The sequence below is a fragment of the Alosa alosa genome, chromosome 13 (genome assembly GCF_017589495.1).
Source record: "Alosa alosa isolate M-15738 ecotype Scorff River chromosome 13, AALO_Geno_1.1, whole genome shotgun sequence".
Lineage (NCBI taxonomy): Eukaryota > Metazoa > Chordata > Actinopteri > Clupeiformes > Clupeidae > Alosa > Alosa alosa.
Window position 1 is genome coordinate 14,392,813 of NC_063201.1, and position 12,035 is coordinate 14,404,847.

Here is a 12,035-nt window from a genome sequence, read left to right on the forward strand (position 1 = left end):
GGTGATTTACTGTTATGGAAGATGTCGTTATGGTGTACCCACTCAGTTTAAAAAATGTTCTGGTCTGCTTGGGGGGGGGGGGGGGGGGGGGGGACATGATATATTTCTCCAGCATCTTTGCACATCTTGGAAGCACGTCCAGGCGATGGCAATAAAGTCTGTACGCAGCAAACGCAAATGTAAACTTACTTACTGAAGGCGTGTAAAATCCATCTGCTGTTGGTTAGGAGTTAATGAACTATTTGCAGATGTCATCTCCCTGGGCCAGACTGTCACCGACCATACCAGACTGGGGATTAACTATTAAAGAGGAACTACCTTGAAGTGGATTCATTAAAAAGGAGACCACCAACACCACTAGAACACGACAACTGCAGCAGAGAGGGAAATGGCACATAGCAGTGGAGGACTACTCTCTCACTTGTGCCCATCTGCGATCTCTTGAATCTGAAATGAAGCTCCATCGTACTTTCTCTCTCTTTTTGCCTTTATTTGCCCATTTCAATTCTGAGATTTATTCTGATCTTCCCAGGCTGGTTCTCTCTCTTCCCCTTCCGTCTCTTCCTCTGTGTGGGATAGGCTCTGATTGGCGGTCAGAACGTCAGATGAGAAATCAGAAGGTAGTGTTCCTGTTCCCTGCTGCGATTCCCCCAGACCTGTTTCCATCACCAAAACCACTTCTGTAAATGCAGAGTTATAAAGGACTCCATCGTGGAAGTTTTTTTTCTTCTTGACTGTGTACATTTGTGTGTTTGTGTGTGAATGTGAATGTGTGTGTGTGTGTGTGTGTGTGTACTTGTGTCATATGTGTAGGCCACGATCTCCCGGCTGAGGTTGAAGCTTCCTTTTTAATCTGATGAGTGCGTTTTCATTAGCTTGATTCAGTCCTATTATTAAGACGCGCATCAAAGACAGAACCGATGAAACCACAGAGAGGAAGTGTGCGGCGGAGAAGCGGCCCGAACAGACGGAGAGACGCACTGCTTTCATTGGCCCTCTATACCCTCTGATCAGCCATTGAAGCACTCAGCACTGTACTCCCACTGCCTGAATGACACATTCGTTCCGAAAAGGCAGATGGCGGAGTTATGGAAGTTATGACATCGTTGAGGTTAATAACTTATCCCCGGCGACAATAAACGTTGAAATAATTTGCTGTTTTCAATAACTGCATAATTGGGACATTCGGTTGCCCTCTGAAAGCTGGGGGGAAAATGTGTAGTCATTAGCACTGAATACTGCCGAATTTGACTTCTGGCACCGATCTCTCTTTTTAAATGGAGTTGATATGCACAATGCACACCGTACTCTCGGGGTTAGGGGCCAAAAGAGACTATTGTACTCCGCACATTTACCATATGTCAGCCATCAAGATCCAGCATACGCAAGGTTACCGGGAGGCGACATAAGCGCATGTCTGTCCTGAAAGTCGGGCAACATTTCTGTAGTAATTGCTAATCGTATCCGGAGACCATTTCCCCTCCTTTTTTTTTTTTCATGCAGATTGGCTTCATTAGGCGAAAGTTGCTAAGTAACACGTTTATAACTCATATAAATAAAAACGTTGGTAAATGCTAATCGTGTGTGACCGTTTTTTTTTTTCTTTCTTCTCTCTCTCTCAGCTTCTTGGGAAGACAAAGTCGATGGGAAATTGAAATGGACAGAGCATGGTAATGACACCACCACCCATGTGTGAGTTCAGTTCAGCTTGAGCATGGCTAAACCAAGGCAGGGATTTGAGGCATTTGTGAAAATGAACACAAGGACCCCCCCTACTGTGCACGAGTTCCCTCTGTGATCCCATCTCACCTGGCATACACAGGGAGTCTGTACAGAACTGTGTAACATTGAACCAATAGTGCGCAGCTGTTGCGCATGTTGATTTCAGTGAAAGATGTGCCAAGATGCGGAGAGAAAAAATTATATTTATGAGCCAATATCTTTTCTTTTGTCTCTCCGATTACGTTATGTCAGGTGTAACGTTAAACCACTGGGAAAGTATTTTCGGGTAAGCTGGTGTGAGGTTTCAAGAAAGCTCTCAAGATCTCCTTTCAAATGTTCCCCATATTTTTTTCTTTCCTTCTTTCTTTCACAGTCATCTTTATTTTTCCTTATTCCCTTCTCTTTCATTGCCATTCTTCCTTTCTTTCTCTTCATCAAATTAACATCAAATTATTTTTAATGCATTTTCATCTTCCCCATTTCCCCTTCCCCCCTTTCTCACACTATCCACCCATCCGTGGCAGTGACTGCCTTCCACAGGCACCGGTTGACCATCGCCACTGCCACCAGACCGGCCAGGGTTCTGTTTCATGTCAACGGGCCTCCGCTTCCCCCATAGCTCCCCAGAGGGCTTGAGGTCTCGTAATCACGACAGAGGTCAGATCCAGACTAAACCGCAAGATCACCACCCACCCGCCCACCCACCCCAGGCCCAGGCTGGGGCAGAACAGACGGAGAGGAGAGCGGGCCCAGAGAGTCCGGACTCGAGTCCAGGGGAGATCTCCCCACACATGGTCCTTATAAGTCTGTGCTGAACTGTATCGTTAAAACACATTAGCCATTCCTCACGGAGTCCTGACGTCCCTTTATGGCAGGACAGTGTACTGTTGACACGACGATTGGCTGACAATTTGGAGGCAGCTGGTGGGGATGTAATGAAAAAAAAAAATCCACTATGATTAGGTTGTTCCAATCCCTCTCCTCTGGCAACAGTCCTCCATTTATTGAATTTTTATATGAGTCTAGTAGCCACATTACCAAAGGTTTCAAGGGAGAATTAATCAAAAACAGGCCTTATTAAAACACGTACGGAGCGCTCATATTGAAAGCAATATGACCAGCAAGGGCCCAAAAGGGGCGATTTCTGTTCTGTGGCTGACACCGTGGCCCCTGGAGGCCGTGGAGACATTATTCTGCTACAGAGGATTGGGGGCCGAGCTTAAGGGCCTTCCAGGGGAGCGCTTGACTGCTACCATGAGCAGCGGCAAGGGGCTCAGGCACAAAGGAGGTGAAGGTGTGTAGGAGTGTAGGTGCAGTGGGGGGTAAGGGGAGAGCCTCACAGCCCTGGAATGTTTCACCCCCCCCCCCCCCCTCCACACACTCTCCATACCACCCCACCACCTCCCCTACAACAAAACAGACCTCTGTGGGGTGAGTCCTACCTCAACCCGCTACCTCCACTCCTCTCCTCTCCTCTTGGAGGTGGTCTGCTGGAAGAAGGAAAAAAAGAAACTTCACTTTCTCCACTATGGGAGAAGGGCAGGGGGGAGGGCACATTACATGCACAAACACAATAAACACCTTGTTTGCTTGTTTCCTCTCTCCAGCCAGGAGGGTGTCTGCGGGTAGATGTGGACCATCCACCCCTGTCTGGAGCCGCCAATGCAGCGGGGTGGCACGCTGCACTCTTTCTCTCTCTCTCTCTTTCCCTCTCTCTCTCACTCTCTGGGACCACAATTCTCTCGCTTCGCCAGCACCATTGTGGCTCCAGCCCTGTCGCGGCTGCCGCCAGTTTCTGTCTGGCGTGCCATGCTGTGTGCTTGCGTGCACTTCCCCCTGTCCCGTCTCACCTTGGTGAAAGGTCTGAGAGCATTGACAGCACCCCTCCTGCATTTGCCACTCTGACTGACGAGGAGGTCTCTTGGGGTTCACTGCGCTAGTAGATTTCCTCTCTGTGCCGGTCAAGCTCTCTGTGCTCCAATGCTCTTTTGACTAGCGGCACAATAAACATGCTCTGCTTGGATGGTGTCATGCTATGTCCATGGCTGCTTGCTAGCAGCAGAATGATCGGTGCTGCACTAACTGTTAATATGAGGAGACATGGAGGCTCTGTGAGCATTAGCCAAGACATTTCACTACGTAGCTGATGCATGTTATTGTTTCTCTAGTAAAAACTGCTCAAGAAATATTTAACAGACACATTTGACTAGAAAAATCTGTTGAGAATTTAGTGAAATTGGACTGCTACCAAATTCAGTTATGTCCTTTACAGCTACACGTCTACTACTGGGTGGTAGAAAGAACTAGCAACATAAAACTCTCTTATTATTAGATGGAAAACTGTGGGCTTTAGTAAGTGTGTGACTGTTTTTTAGTTCCTTGTTACATCTGACCAGGCCTTTATTTCGCCATCAGGACTTTTTTGATCTTTAGTGGGGTGTACATTCTGCATGTTGACTGTCTTTAAGCATTATCTTTTACAGTTCCCGCCGTTCCTGTCTCACGGTTATCTGTAATCCCTCTCCTCTCATTAGTGTCTGTGAGGGCAATGACAGGCACTGTTGTCTGAGCAGTAGTGGGAGCACAGAATGGACACAGCTCCCCATACCTGCTTTTACTGGCCCCTTAAATTAGTGACCTCTGCTTTGCGCCAGTCTCTAATTCAAAATGTTTTACTGTGCATTTACCTTGTGTTTACGTAATAAGTTTGTCTGTCCTTGGTGCGTGTCTGTGTGTGTGACTAGGTGTGCTCATAGGTGTTATGAGCATGTTAGTGTTAATTTGAGTGTCTGTGTGTGTGTAGGTGCGCACACACACCACACACACACACACAAACACACATATAGCCATGTCTGTAATGCAATGGCTGCACAAAAATATGAGCATGGACATCTGTATTTTCTGCACTGATGGCTTCTGGATGGGCCTCAAATGGACTCGGAGGGGTTGAGCAACAGAGACTCGACTGCGTGCTACAGTCGTGATTGCGGAGGCAAACTAATATTTCTCCCCCACCTGGCTCCCGTCGGGTTTTTTTTAGTGCAACATTTATCAACCAGTTACACTCAGGGAGTGAGAGAGGAAAAGAAATTAGCCTTTATATTAAACGTGTCTGGGGGTAATAGCCATTAAGACGTCGGTTGTGGGACGGAGACCATCTAGGTGGGGTGAACTCGCCGTCGGAGAGACCAAATCCCAGCTGGAGCACGGCTGTTTGTGCCTCCCTCCTCGCATGCGTGCACTTAACAGGCGTAGTAAAACATCCAGCGACGTTGGGGTGTCTGCTAATCAAACTAACAGGCAACCTAAGGCATCCTGTGGGCTTCTCTGCTTTACCACCCTGCGCCGAGGCCCGCCGTGCTTTACTTCCAAGAGAAGGAAAAAAGAAAATACAGTAGCGTGAGGATTTACACAGTGGCCATATACTTGAGGCAAACCGGCAGCCGGAGCAAAGGGAAGCCTAATTACCAGTTAAGGGCATTGTGTGAGATAAAATGAACCACATGCTGGAAGTGGAGACGGTCAGACAGAGAGAGAGAGAGAGAGAGAGAGAGAGATGAAGAGGGGATCAGAGAGAGAGAGGGAGGCAAAGAGAATGAAGGAGGGAGAAGGAAGGAAGGAAGGAAAAAAGAAAAAGAAAGGAAGAGAGAGAGGTGGGTGCAGAGAGACAGATTAACAGAGTGAGAGAAGGGAAATAAAGAGAGAGAAAAGAAGGGAGGGAGGCCACCAGAGAGAGACAGAGTGAGTGAGAAAGAGAGAGAGAGAACTCTTGTCTTCCTCTGCTATCTCTCTGTGTGGTTTGGCAGTGCCAGTGCGAGGACGGGGGCGTACAGCAGGCATGCGTCTGGGCGCGAGGCATGGCAGCGTGCCGAAACACCACCTCCACCACCACCACCACCACCACCGTCGCCGCCACCGCCACCACCCAACCACTTAAACAGGGCGGCCTGCTCCAGGGCCTTAGGATGGGCCGGCTGCTCGGCGAGGGCCTGCTGTCTGTGAGCGCAGCTACAAGGCACCAGTCTCTGCAGGGGAGTTAAGCTCCAATCAAAACAGGATTATATAGACCACAGGTTCACAAAAAAAGGAATAGTGCCCACACACACGCTCACACACAAACATAAACACACACCCACTCACAGGCACACACGTTCAGACCCAGTCTGCAGTAGGCTACACACTCAGACAATTAAACTTTTGCAGATGGTCCGACTAAAATGAAAAAAATAAAAAAGTACACAACTTGGTTCACATCAGTTGTATCAGCCATTAACTTGTGGGGAATTTTCAGAGACATATGATCTGTATTATGGAATTGAATATTTTGGGATGCAAGTGCCCACGCCAAGACAACTAAAATTCACCAAACACCTTTGGTTGCTAAAATTATAGAATCAAAACACATTAAAACGCCCTCCAACTCAAACCCCTGATGACTTCACACGTCCACAACACTAGGTATTCCAAAAGGCTACCATTAGGTTGTTTGTTCAAACCCCTACTAGCTTGTAAAACCTTTTTTTTTTTTTTTTTTGGGGGGGGGGGGTCCATACCCCAATCCCTCGAAGCTAAATATGTTTCTAAACAAATCTTTTGGAGGCTTTTAAGACTGGGTAAGGTAAGGGTGAGTCACTATACTAGCCATTTAATGGCAATGAAACTTTGGTCAGAGTTGCTGGTTGGGGAGATGTGTGTCACTGTCTGTCTGTTTGTCTTTGGGTGTATTTGTTCACTAGAGGTTAGCCACAGCAGGAGCAATTACAAAGAGGTTTCCAACATAAGGCAGTACAAACATGTCCACAAATTCAGTCCTGCCAGAAAATGCTTCTCCTGTCTTGTTTTGAAGCCAATGACTTTCATGGATCTTGTGATCAGCCTTAAGGTAGAGTCTCTGTCTCTTCAAGCCCTTTGGGACTTACAAGGTGCAGGAGAGTTGACACGGCCTCAATAAAAGTGAGAGGTAGGAACTAATAGTGACAACAGGGAGTATTAGGAAAATTCAGGGTCCTTTTGTGTATGGCTGAAGTGCACAGAGGGGAATATACAGGCATATATGTGCAGACCATGACTCATACAGAATACAATCTAAATGTGCCCCTTTCTCCTCCTTCTTGTTCCTTTTTCTATTACAGGCTGCTGAATAAAACAACATTGTGACACGACATGGGAACGCTGCCAAAGCATCTGTAACACAGGAAGAGAATTCAATGGGAGCCAGTTGTAATTAGTCTAATAAATGTTTTACCGTGGATGTATTGGAAACAAAGCAGGACTTATTGTGGCAGGCATGGCTTTTATTGTGAGACCCTGCAAGCGGTTGATGTCTTCTGCTTGAGTCAAAGGCCTTTCTCTTGGTGTGGCAATGAAATGATCTTAACAGGACCCATCGCACTTGCGAAAAAACCTGCTACCGAGGAAGTGAAACATGGAACTGCTTACATTTTTATAATCTGAGGATGTCATTAAAATTTGTATGCATGGATTTTACATTAATTTAAGAGATTTTTTTTACAACGACATAAACCGCTGATAAAATCGTTGAAATGAGTCAGTTTGGGACAACACTTGGGGAAAGTTGCGCCAAAACAAAGACCGAAGTGACTCTCTCTTTTAATGACCATCCGAGGTGACTTGTCCTCCTGGTGCATAGCCTTGCATGTAGACTTTAATGGAGGCTTGTGTTCTCTTTAATGTTGGTACAGTAAGGGCTAGGCTCATTACTGAACGCTGGTGTTACGGCCTTAGCCTCTGGTTAGGACCTACTCGTAGACCTCAGTGCCCTCCTCTAATGGGGCCAGGCTTTGCCTTTTAACATTTCATCGGCTGGAGACGCTAGATGTGGTTTCCCTGAGGGTGTTGGGGGGCAGAGAGCAGGTCACGCGTTCACTGGGAGTTTGGGTGTCGGCAGGGCAGGCCGACTGATTGCTGCCACATGAACCAGGCCATTGGCTGTGACAACGAGGGGAAAGGAAAGATGTGGCCTGACGAGAGGTGGTTTTCCACGGTTTCAGACAACGGATGATGAGAGGGAGGGAGTTGCCCAGTCTTGGGGTTTCGGTCCTGGGACACTGCCTCGTCTCCTGGCCAGACTTACCTAAGCCGGGTCGCGTGGTGCTGTTGCCAAAACAATGCTTGCCATCTGCTGACGGAAGCCATTTGGGGAAAACATAACAAGTTTGTCAGTGTAAATTGGCCGCCATGTGGACGCATCCAGTCTCCTGCACTGCCGAGTTAGTCTGTAATTTGCCATGACTGTGTCCTGTGCTGGTTAATTAATGCTGACGACCAAACCAGAGGAGACTGCAGAGGCCTGTGCAGTGGTGTTTCTCTCTCGCTCCCTCTCTCTCGTCTCTGCGTTCGGATGAAGCTGGCTATATTTAGCGCCTTTCGTGTGGCACCCTTGAGGTGGCTGGATGCAGGAGGGGGGTAAACTGCAAAGTGTGGCCTGCTTGGTTACAGGCTGTCATTGCTGTAAAAATTGTTTGTGAAGTGAAAACCCCCACACAGCACAAAGCAGATCACCCCAAAGGGGCTTCACTCATCAAAGGTCTGGAGAATTCTGATCTTAAAATATAGGCTATAGGATGCAAAACCGCATAGTCTCACTGATTAGCCAAATCAGAACCTGAATATCCCATTTCCCAAGTGAAAACAGGAAAGCTGTTTTCCCATTTTCCCCCCATTTATTGGCTGGGTAATGTATGTTTAGGTATTGTAAATTAATCCCAAACCTAGCCTAAGGCTTTCCTGTAATATGCTAACAACTGTTCAACCTAGGGCCCACAAAGGAACTGCTTTAAATTTAAATAAAGTGCTATGGGGGAGTTCATTCTCTGTGATGTGTTGATTAGGTCACCTGTGCTCAGTTCAGGAATTCAAATTAGCCTGCCTGGCGAATTAATCAAAATAATTTACAGTATAAACGCACACGCACGCATAGGCTACAGACTGCCTCTTAGACATCCGTCACTTATGGATTCAGAGGGAAAACCTACAATGGAAACACTCTGCCTGAAACCCAAGATCATTTAGTTAGCAGAGGGGAGTTTTCAACAGGGCGTTTTGTCTTCATCTTCCTTCAAGCCTGTCTGTTTCCTCCGCATTTCTATTTCGAACCCGCTCAACCGACATCCCTGCTGGTTGGTCGGTGGGTGGGTGGTCAGAGCAAGCGAGCGAGGTGCTCTCTGGAAACCGTATGTAGGCTAGCCTATGTATTTTGTCCATCTTGCTTTACACCCAGCTTTCATAACGTAACGTGGCAAGTATTACATGGCGAGGGACTAATGATATATTTTCTCAGCTGGAATGTGGGAATGGTGCTGCGGAGTCAGTTGAAGTGTCGGGTCTCCGTAAATTAGTGCGTGCCGCTAAGTGAAAAGTGAGCTGGTGGCCAGTGCCGTGTTGGCCCAACACCCGCGGGGAACACACTACCCACATGATTGGGGGTCTGGAGGTTGCTAAGGAACCTATAGGGGAAATGGCGCTCTCTGCCAGGAAGACATTCTCAAAACCCAGACCTCACCCCCTGACAGCTCGGAAATATCCATTTTAATATGAGGGAAAAGTGGATTTGGCCAGACATTTTCATTTTCGGTGTGGAAATTCAGCGGTAGACCTAGCCGCTCTCTCTAAAGTGGAGTGACAGCCGTCAAACTCACCATGGCAGAGTGGATTTTTATTTGGCACCATATTTTAGTTTTTTTGGGGGCATGATGAAACGACTGCCTCGTGACACACAAAAAAAGAAAAACCTTAGCCTTTTTTTTTTAGCTTTTCTATTTTTCACCATTTTTTTTTTAAAAATCAACATCTGTCTGATATGTACCATACTTAAACTGACTGGGTCATTTCTGACAAAATATCTTTTGATACATTCATCCATGCAGGGCTACTGTTTCTCCATCTGTGGGTGAGTGTGTGTTTGATCCCTCTTCCCAAGAGCTGTGGGGGGTGAAGGGTGTGTGTGTGTGTGTGTGTGTGTGTGGGGGTTCACTCAAGCAGGCCAGCTCTCACATTCCACTGCTTTCCCAAATTAAACACATGCCTCAACATTCATGAATGAATGAAATACATATGAAATATGAATTTGTGAATGAAATGTTACACTGTTTGAAGTCCACTGTCTTTTATACCCTGAAAGCTGAGCCTGAAATAGAAAATGTTTTATTGTTTGGAAACACTGCACGAGATGTTTTGAAAAAACGTCCTTATCTAGTCTGCGTGTAACTTACAAATGCTGTCTGATTAACTTTTTTTTTTAAAGGTAGGGTTACCACCATATCAGACCTGGATCAGGATAAGAATGCAGGTCAGGATTTTTTTTTTTTTTTACTTTCTTTACTGACCAAATCTAGTTGCGGGGGGTTGCCTGCCTGCCCTGCGATTGCTGTTATTATTTTTGAGTAATGCTGCATAAAATCTAACCCACATGAGTCACCTTAAAAATATTTTGCTTCAGTTATCCAAATAAGACATTTATAGACCTGTCAGGCTAGGCAATCTATCAGTGAGTCCAATGAAATAGGAAATGATCACATACCTATCAGGAAATGAGCATTAGTGTTTATTACTGTCTGTCAGTTCCACTCTACTTCTCCCCTGTGGGTGTATGTCAAGTTCGGGGCAATATTCATTAACCTTAAAATGTCACCCCAGTCAAAGTATCATAAATTAATATAACCTCTTTTACGATTTAATTTCAACACTTCGTCCTCCTCAGCAGTACAATGTGCAGAGAGCTGAACTATGTCATTTGATTATTCATTCATAGTTTAAAAAAAACACACTGACATGAATGGATGAACTCTGCGTGTATTGGGTAACTTATACTTAAATGAACAAGGGGACCACATTACCTTTTTATGATTTTGATTATAATGGTGCCATATCAAAAACAGATGTACGTAGTAATATTCGGCAGCTGCGCTAGCCAATCTCCAGGGCTTTCTTGACTTGGAGGGGGAAAAAGGCCAAGAGAAAAGAAAAGGAAAAAAAAAAATTCCACATGCTAACATTTACACAGTGATTTCTTTTAATTGCACCCTACTTTTTAATTTGCCTTGGACTAATGCTTTAAGCGGGTAGGAGGTATTTTATTGAAGTCTTGCCTTATGTTGGGCAGAGTTTCACTGATTGCCACTGCCCCCATTCGCTGGTGCGTACCTGACAACCTGCGTTATTTGTTTCACTTCCAATGTCAAACATGCCACATAACATTTCACATTACATTTCAGAGGTTGGAAGCGCCCGGGGGAACAAGCAGAGAGCACAAGCTTCCTCCAGGTTCTGTGCTTCAAAGGATTAGAGCAAATTAAGGTTCCCTACATCTGAAGGCTGCGCAAGGAGTCGCGATGAATCATGTTTAAAAGTTCGGCCCAGGGCAGACCTGAAACACACATGCTTTAATGAATAAATGTTGTGGTTGAAGAGGAAGTGAGCGTGCTATTGATCCTAATCTGGGAAGCCAGGAGGGGATGGAGGGGCGGGGGATATAGTTGGAGACGTCCAGTGATAATACCGTTTGTGTCAAAACTGTCTAAGGGGCCCGCACTTGATAAACTGACGTTTTCGCTCAAAGGTTTGGACATTTGTCCTTGATGTCGGACTTCCTCTGGAAACGGAATACAGGCCTGGCTCTCTCTCTCTCGAGCAGCACGTGGGCCGTTTCCAATATTCACCCTTAATCAGTGTATAGAATCTGTTGATTCCGGACCTTCCTCCCGTACATCAAACTTAGCCTCTCGCTGTTTCGCTAAAGGTCAAGATGGCTGCTTCCCAGAGGGCTTGTAGAAAAATAACATTTCTTTTCTTTTAAAGGCCCTTTCAAGGAAAAGGAATGTAGAAATAAAAGATGGAGGCAGAAGAAGCAGACGCAAAAAGGACACTTGTACTCTCTTTTTGATCATCTACCGGTCCAAACACTATTCTTGCTTTTTTCTTGACAGATGAGGCTTCAGCTTTTTCCCTCCTACTTGCTCTTGACTGAAAGTCGCCCTTGCTCTGATGAGAAAAGCAACAGCATAAATATTCTTGCCTTCATATTTATGGTGATGGGCTTCCAGTTGGTGTCCTGCATCCAGGGACCATATATCTCTCCTCGCGTCTCTCTCTCTTCCCGTGGCAGGATAGCTGGAGGAAGGCTCCGTCGAGCGTCCCCAGGCCCCAGGCCTGCCGTAAAGCAACACTGCGGCGTGATGTCCTGACAGCTCTGTCCACCACTGCCGTCCTCCCGTGAAAGCGAGAGGGAGTAAATAAACGCGAGGCAATAGGGAACGCATCAAGGTCGGTGGCAGAGGGAGAGGAGGAGGAAGACG